This window comes from Tupaia chinensis, unplaced genomic scaffold (genome assembly GCF_000334495.1).
Source record: "Tupaia chinensis unplaced genomic scaffold, TupChi_1.0 Scaffold000392_1, whole genome shotgun sequence".
NCBI classification, from domain to species: domain Eukaryota; kingdom Metazoa; phylum Chordata; class Mammalia; order Scandentia; family Tupaiidae; genus Tupaia; species Tupaia belangeri.
In genome coordinates, this window is record NW_006159894.1 from 1,579,882 (window position 1) to 1,587,501 (window position 7,620).

The 7,620-nt window shown below is 39.6% G+C and overlaps 1 protein-coding gene across 1 annotated transcript in view; it reads left to right on the top strand.

The window, feature by feature from the left end:
* Positions 1-7,620, top strand: part of ITSN1 (intersectin 1) — a 268,969-nt gene that overhangs the window by 91,446 nt on the left and 169,903 nt on the right. The gene's annotated exons all lie outside the window — the stretch shown is intronic.

Here is a 7,620-nt window from a genome sequence, read left to right on the forward strand (position 1 = left end):
CAATCCCTTCTCCATTCTCTTCTCGGGATCTTGGACACACACACAAACAGACCCGGCATGAGTTTAAGCCACTGAGTCTGGGACTCAAACTGCGGTCGACTACGTGGGAGTCCAGCGACATAGCCATTACACTAACTGCTGGTCCCAAAAATTTATATTAGCATTAAATATAAATGTCTTAGGTTGAATCAAAAGTGTCCCTAATGCTTTTAATTTTTTGTTGTTGAAATTTTGCTTCTTAAAGTTGTGATGTTGGGCCATCCAGTGGTGTGGTGGTTAGGGTGGCTGGATCTTACATGGCCAACTATGTAGTTTGAGTCCTGAACCTGGCAGCTTGAAAAACATGCTGAGTGAATGTGCATGCATACCCAAGAGGAAAATGCAGAAGAAGGGACTGCAGCATGGCACTCTTTGGTAGTGCTTTCTTTTTCTATCTCCAGCAAGTACATGTGCCCTATAGAAATTTCAAAAATACTTTTGATGGCATATTCTACTTTTATCAAGAATTGCTATTACAAAAAAGCAAAAATCAAAAACATCTGTAAGTATTAATACTTTTTCCCCAAAGAAATGTGTTTGAAAAATGATTTGAAATCTCATGATCCAGAGATGTTCTGCAAGATAATGGAATAGTATAGTACAGCATGAGCACGGCCTGTCTTCTAACCTCGTGCTGATACTGGACCTCTTCAAGCTGAACTTTTCATAAATAGTAAAAGCTGGCCTAATGAAGTTTCTCTTCCCCTTCCCACATACTAATCTTATATTATTATGTGGTCATTCTGATAGCATCCCAAGGTAGGCCTTCACTCCTTCTGATAGAAGAATGAGATTAATGCTGAAGTAGGTCATTCTTGTCAGTCATCTGGGAAAGGAGAAAACTAGGGATTGCTTTTAGTCCCTCCCTCTTTAATTTCTTTATTCTGGACCTTGTTTCAAATGAGTGATGTGGACTGATGTGGAATGTATTTTAGAAACTTGCAATGTTTTGTTCTCATGTGGAAACTATATTCCAGTTCAGTGCAAAAATGTGTCATGACTTTTCTAACGACCCAGTAGTTTATGACCTTTTGCACTATAACCTATTAATTCTTTGGGGACTTGTCTTTCCAGTCTGATAATCCAATTAAGAATACAAGAAAACCTTAATTCTCAGAGGATAGAGTCAAGGCAGTATGCGTAATGCCAAGTCATAACAATGGCCAAAGATGATACATCTTCCTAGAATTTGTCTTACTAATAAGGAACTGGAAGGAAACTGGCAAATATCCTTTGGCCATGTCAGTGCTGAAAAATCACAGCAACCTTGCTCTGGTGTGGTGAGGAAAGCAGAGAAGATAGACAAGAGCTAGAAGGTACAGGAGAGGTAGGGACAAGAAGGTTGATGAGGGCTTTGGAATCTGAGCCAGGAGGACGGCTCACAGAAATGTGAGAAATAAGGAGAAGAAAGCATCACCTATAAAATGGGCCCCAGAAGGAAAGAAGGCAGCCAAGAAATAAGGGCAAAGGTTGAAACAGTTTGGGAATCTGGTTGAGAGATGGGGAGGGGCAGGGCAATCAGCCATGCAAAGCGTACCGTTTTAGGATACTAATGAGTAAATGTCTTAAGACCCTTTGGCGCCCAACAAGATCAATTTGCCAAACTCATTTACAAGAAGAAACAGAACAAAACAAAACGAAACCCTCCTAGATTCTTGATCCCTTGTCTCTCATTCCTTGGTCTTCACCATCATGGCTCTAAGTATCTATTTAGCTGCCCAAACCAACACCTGGAAGTCATGCTTGATTCCTCTTTTTATCACCCTGCACATCCAGTCTGTCAGCGGATACTTTTGAGTCCATTTGTAGTCGAGCCACTTCTTTCTGTCGCTGCTGCCACCATCATAATCTCACCTGGCCCACTCTTCATGTCACCTAGGCCCACAGTTCAAATATCTGGACTGGATTTTCTCTCATACTTGCACCTTTAGATTGCATTCTGCAAATGGGAACTGGAATAATCTTTATAAAAAGAAAATCCATTTAAAGTTCCATTGAGAATAAAATCCAGAGTTATTATCAAGGCTACAGAATCCCAATATGACCTAGCTCTTGCTTTTTTTTTCCTCTTCTCTCTTTTTTGTTAATTGCTAGAGAGTGTGTGCTCCACCACATTCTTGGTAGGTGGAGGTGGAGAAAGCACCCTCCAATAAGGCTTTGGTCACACCACTATCCCTTCTCACTATTTCTCTATACTGGGATTTGGAGCACACATGCACACATGCCCAGTGTATTTTTCAAGTCACCGGAGCTGGGATTCAAACCACGGTTGAATATGGTGTATGGATCCCTTAACCATAGGAAGCTGTCCTTTTCCTCTTTTCTTATCTTGTATCACTTTCTTTCTCAATTTTTGCTACACTGACCGTTTTCTGTTCTTTAAAAGGGCCAAGTTTCTCTTTACCTTAAGGTCATTGACTTGGCCAATGAGTGCTCTTCTGATAATAAAGTTCTTAGATCCTCATGTGAACTGGTTCATTACTTTTCTAGTTTCAGTTCACATGTCACCTCCCCACAGAGGTCTTCCTTGACTAACTAGTCTAAAGTAGTTTCTGCTCGCCTCCTCTCAGTGTTTTCTTTCTCATGACTGAAAAGCCTTAACACCATGTAGAATAGCTTGATTTGCCCTGTTGTTTTGTGTCCATGTGCACCAAAGTATAAGCTCTGTGAAGCCCACAAGGCTCACAGTCTGTCCTTTTCACAGTAATAATCCCAATTCCTAGATAATGTCCAGACTTTTATGGGTGCCCCCACACCAAATATTTCTTTTTTGAATGAACAAACGACTAGGCTGGATTATTCTGCACTGGTTTTTTGTTTGTTTGTTTTTGCCTTTCCTCCAGCCTGCGGGAGGTGGGTGGGAGGTGGGCATTCTGTGACAAGCCTTGGTGGGTGAGCTGGACCCCTAAGGAACACTGCGGCTTCAGCTCTTCATCCACTGAGATGCCTCTTTCCTGATCCTGTAGTACACACTAAGTGATTCAAGATTGCCCCACTGACAGCCACTACAAACAAGATACCTAGTAAGCAGAGTTCCAGATCACTCCGACTTCATTTGGTCTTTAAACTGAGAACATGTAAAGCCATTATGTTGAGGAGTTGCTTAGATTAGTTTTCTTCCCTCCTAGGTAAAGATATTATTTATTGAAGCTACTACTAGGTTTGTTTGTTTTCATTTATATTTGGTGTAGGTGTATGCCCTGATCTTTGTGGACTGAATTTTATTTTTTGAATCCATAAACCATTAACAAGATTTTAAAGGCCAGAACTATTTAAAAACATGTACTCAGAGAAAATCACTCCTCCCCCCCCCCACTTTATTAGTTGTTAGATCTTCATATTTTTGTGGGGAAAAGGGAGGTATATAATGTATAATATGTATATATTTATATTTAAATTATTTTCTCTTCTTCCTTACATTAAGGGTAACTTCCCGTTATCTTTAATATACCTAACAAAATGGTCTTTTGTTCTTTCCTTCCTCACTTAACAACATATCCTAGAAATCACTCCTATTATCCCATTAAGATCTTTTTTACCCTTAGTATTCAACATACCTCAGCTTTATTTTTCATCTCATTCCTGTCGTTATGTACAGATTTTTTTTTTTAAGAATTAGTTTATTCTTCTTTCCTTCTTCCTTTCTTTCTTTCAGTTTGACCAGAAAGAGAGGCACAGAGAGAGAGAGAGAAAGTGAGAAAGCAAGCCACCAGGTCTGGGACTGCAGCTGTGATCAGTGTGTGAGAGTCCAGCACCCTTAACGACCATGTCATTTGCTGGCCCCGCTACGTTCAGATTTTAATATCAAGTTAAATATTGTATTTTACATAGTTTTTTTCAAGAGTCCTATGCAGCAGTTGTTTACTTACCCTGGTTTTAGCAGACATTTTACTTTGAATGTTTTGTGAACATAATTTTAGTGTTGTCAAAATTACAAAATTAGTCTTTTGGTGAAATTATTAGAAATGAGTAAATAACTATAAATGAGAGACGAAGCGGACCGCAAAGCTGAAGGATGTTTTTGCAGAGAGGCTTGAGGAATGAGTGCCAGCTCTATTACCATGTGTTGGGGACAGGAAAATGGAAGGGTGACAGCTGAGCTTTGTGGGAGTACCTACTATAGTTCCATAAATTCCTCTGAGTTTACTATTACCAAGGAGCCTTAACAGTTACATTATGTAAAACGCAAAAAATTTTTTGAGAACCACAACATTCTCAACCAAATGTTGGGACTGTGGTGAGTGGCTTAAAATTTAAAAAAAAAAAAAAGGGCATCCTGAGGGTTACGTTTCTTTTCATCTGTGGAGGCTTCAGTGGGAAATTTTCAGAAACACTAAATTATTCTTATTAAGCCTATTACTAGAAAATCTTTTCTTCCCCAAACCCACTCATTATCCCACTTGGAAATTTCTGTGTCTCACTAGAAAACATTTTTGGAGGCAGTGGTGTGGGAAAAGGGTATGGGCATCTGACTGACTGACTGACTATGTGTGTTTGTGCACACACGCATATGCTAGAGGACATATACATTGGTCAAGGAAGGAGAGAGGGAGGGAGAAAGACAGAGAGACAGAAAGGTAAGAAAGCACCCTCTGTGGCAATTCCTTCTCCATCTCTCACTCCTTTGGGGATTTTAGACATACTTACACACACACCTTGTGTGTTTTTCAAGCCACCAGGGTGGAGATTTGAACTTCAGCCAGTCATGTGGGATCTGATTTCTGATGTATTGTGCTTAACCACTGCACTTTAGGGCCAGCCCTGTATGAACATTTAATATACAACAAAAACACATTTTAGTTCAATGAGAAGAGTATGCATTAATAAATCTTGCTGGAAAAGATTGGTATCCATCTGGAAGAAAAACAGTTGAATATTGGAATGATATACCACACACACCTGTACACAGTTGCAAAAGATTGGAATGTTGTAAAATAATAGTCTTAGAAAGTCAAAGACTATTTAGAAACTGTGATTAGAGAAATATTTTATATAAAAAAGGATGTTTATATGATAATGATTTTAGTATACACAAGATCAACTAGTAATGAGTTTTTTAAAAGATTTATTTACTTAATTCCATTTGTTATTATTATTTTTCTTAATTTGACCAGATTGAGAGAGAGAAAGAGAGAGAGAGAAAGTGAGAAAGCAAGCCACCAGTGCTGGAACTTGAACCATGGTCAGCCATGTGGAAGTCCTGCACCTTAACCGCCATGCCACCCGCTGGTCCCCAAATAATGAATTTTTAAAAAGTCTTTCTGTAATTGACAGAGAAGCATTAATAGGTAATATACAATGAACTCTCAGAAACCGGTAAGGAAGAGACATGCAATGCACAGAATCTTAGCTGGCAGTTTATGAGTGCTATGACATGCGTACAGTGGTGCTCAAGCTCACTAGTTCACTGGTAGTGAGGGAAATGCAGGTTCCAGTGGTGTGGTTTGCTGATGGGGTCACAAGTGCAAGAGGACCGGGAAGCTTGTATCTGAGGCAGAAGTAAAGCTGCTGGAACCATCGAACTGTTTCCTGTTTTATGATCTTTATTTTCCAACATAAAAATGCTGACTTTTACACTTTTTATGACTTTAAATGCTTTTTTTTTTCTTTTGAGAGGTTTTTGTTATAGGGTGTGTGCGCTCGCCAGAGACAGAGACAGAGAGACAGAAAGCGAGAAATCACCCCCTGGAGGGGGATGGCCATGCCACAATCCCTTCTCCTCCATTGTCCTCTCGGGATCTTGGGCACACACTCACACGCACCCAGTGTGAGTTTTTTTTTTAAACCACCGGGTCCGAGACTCAAACCGCAGTCGACTACATGGGAGTTCAGCAACACAGCCATTATGTTAACTGCTGGTCCCAACTTTAAATGCTTTTTAATCTTTGTTGTGTGTGTGTGCTTTGCTGTTTTCTTGTGTTGCCATTTTTTTTCCTGCATTAACTCCAGCAATATAAGATTATTTTCTATGTAACTTAGTTTTCTTTTTGGACACTATCTGAAAGTGGCCCGTTTTAAAAATCTTTAGTCATAGCAATTATTAAAAAAATTTTTTTTCTTTATTATGGCGTGTGTATGTGAATAAGAGAGAGTGAGAGGAGCACCCTCCACAGGGTCTGGTCATTGCTACTGTCCCCTTCCTCTAGTCCTTCAGCCTGTTGGAGCTCAGGTGTTTGCATGTCTGCTTAGCATGTTTCAGGCTAACCAGCCTGGGGATTCAAATTGTGGTTGTCACGTATGTAGACTCCAGCTTCTCTTGAGTAACACATTACTGCTTGCCATGGAGCAGGCCCCAACTAGTCATCGAATTTTTTTTTGTTTGATTTTGAATTTTCCCAGAGCATGTGTGTGCTTGCTGGTGAGAGACTGAGAGAAGAAAAATGAGGAAGCACCCGCCATGGGAAATGGACATGCTTCCGTCCTCTCTCCTCCATCTTTCCTCTTTTCCGAGTTCTGGGCACACATTCACATGAACCCAGTGTGTTTTCAAGCCATCTAGTCTGAGACTTGAACTGCACCAGCTGGCCTATCGTCCTACCATTTTAATTGGACTATAGTTTTTTAAAAAACTGCCTAAGACCGCCTGTGCATGCCATAGAGAGACAAAGAGAGAAAGGGAGAAAGTACCCTTCGTGGGGTGTGGTCATGCCACAGTTCCTTCTCTACCATGCTGGGATTTTGGATGCACAAACACATGCCCTCATGTTTTCAAGTCTGTGGGGCTGGGATTCAAACCACACAGTTGAGCATGTGGGATCTGGCTTCCTTAATTGTCAGGCCATGAGGCCAGGCCGGACTAGCTAGTCTTAATTGGTCTTTTGTATATAATTTTTTGTAACATTGGTTTTGAAAACAAATCTTCTTGCCTTTAATATCTGGATTAAAAGAAATGAAATCTAAATCAACATTTCTCATGCATAAAAGTTACGAATATGTAGTTTGGTTAAATAATGTAGTTTCCAGTGACAGGTACGTATAAACTCTTTTCTACTTTTGCCAGCTCTTCGAGAGAAAATACATTTCATAAAACTTCATTATAAGTTGCACTTGAACCATCTATGTTTGAGTACCATTCACAGTAGGCAGATTTGTAAGCTTATTTTTACAGTGTTGTTGAATGATACAGGACAGGATTCAAAAATCAAAATCAGCTCTAACAGCTTTAGAAGTGTAATAGCATTATAGTATATCGTAACATAGAGCAGAGTGTACCGTGTCGGGGCCCCATGCTGTAACATAGGAGAGCAGAGTGTACCGTGTCGGGGCCCCATGCTGAGGCCGTAGAACTATTCAGAGAAGGTAATGCAATCTAACCAAATATTTCTGGAAATGCCACTCTGTTTCTAATTTTTTTCCCTAACAGCTTTATTGCAACATAATTCACATAATAAAATTCACTCTTAAATTGCATAATTCATTGGTTTGCAGTATTATTCAGAGTTGTGCAACCATCACCACTATCTAATTTTAGAACATTCATCACTCTGAAAACAAATATAAAGGATATTTTATATTTATATAACACCTTGCTAGTGCCATTAGATTATTCCCCATAGCTTAGTAAACAAGTTTTATTTTGCT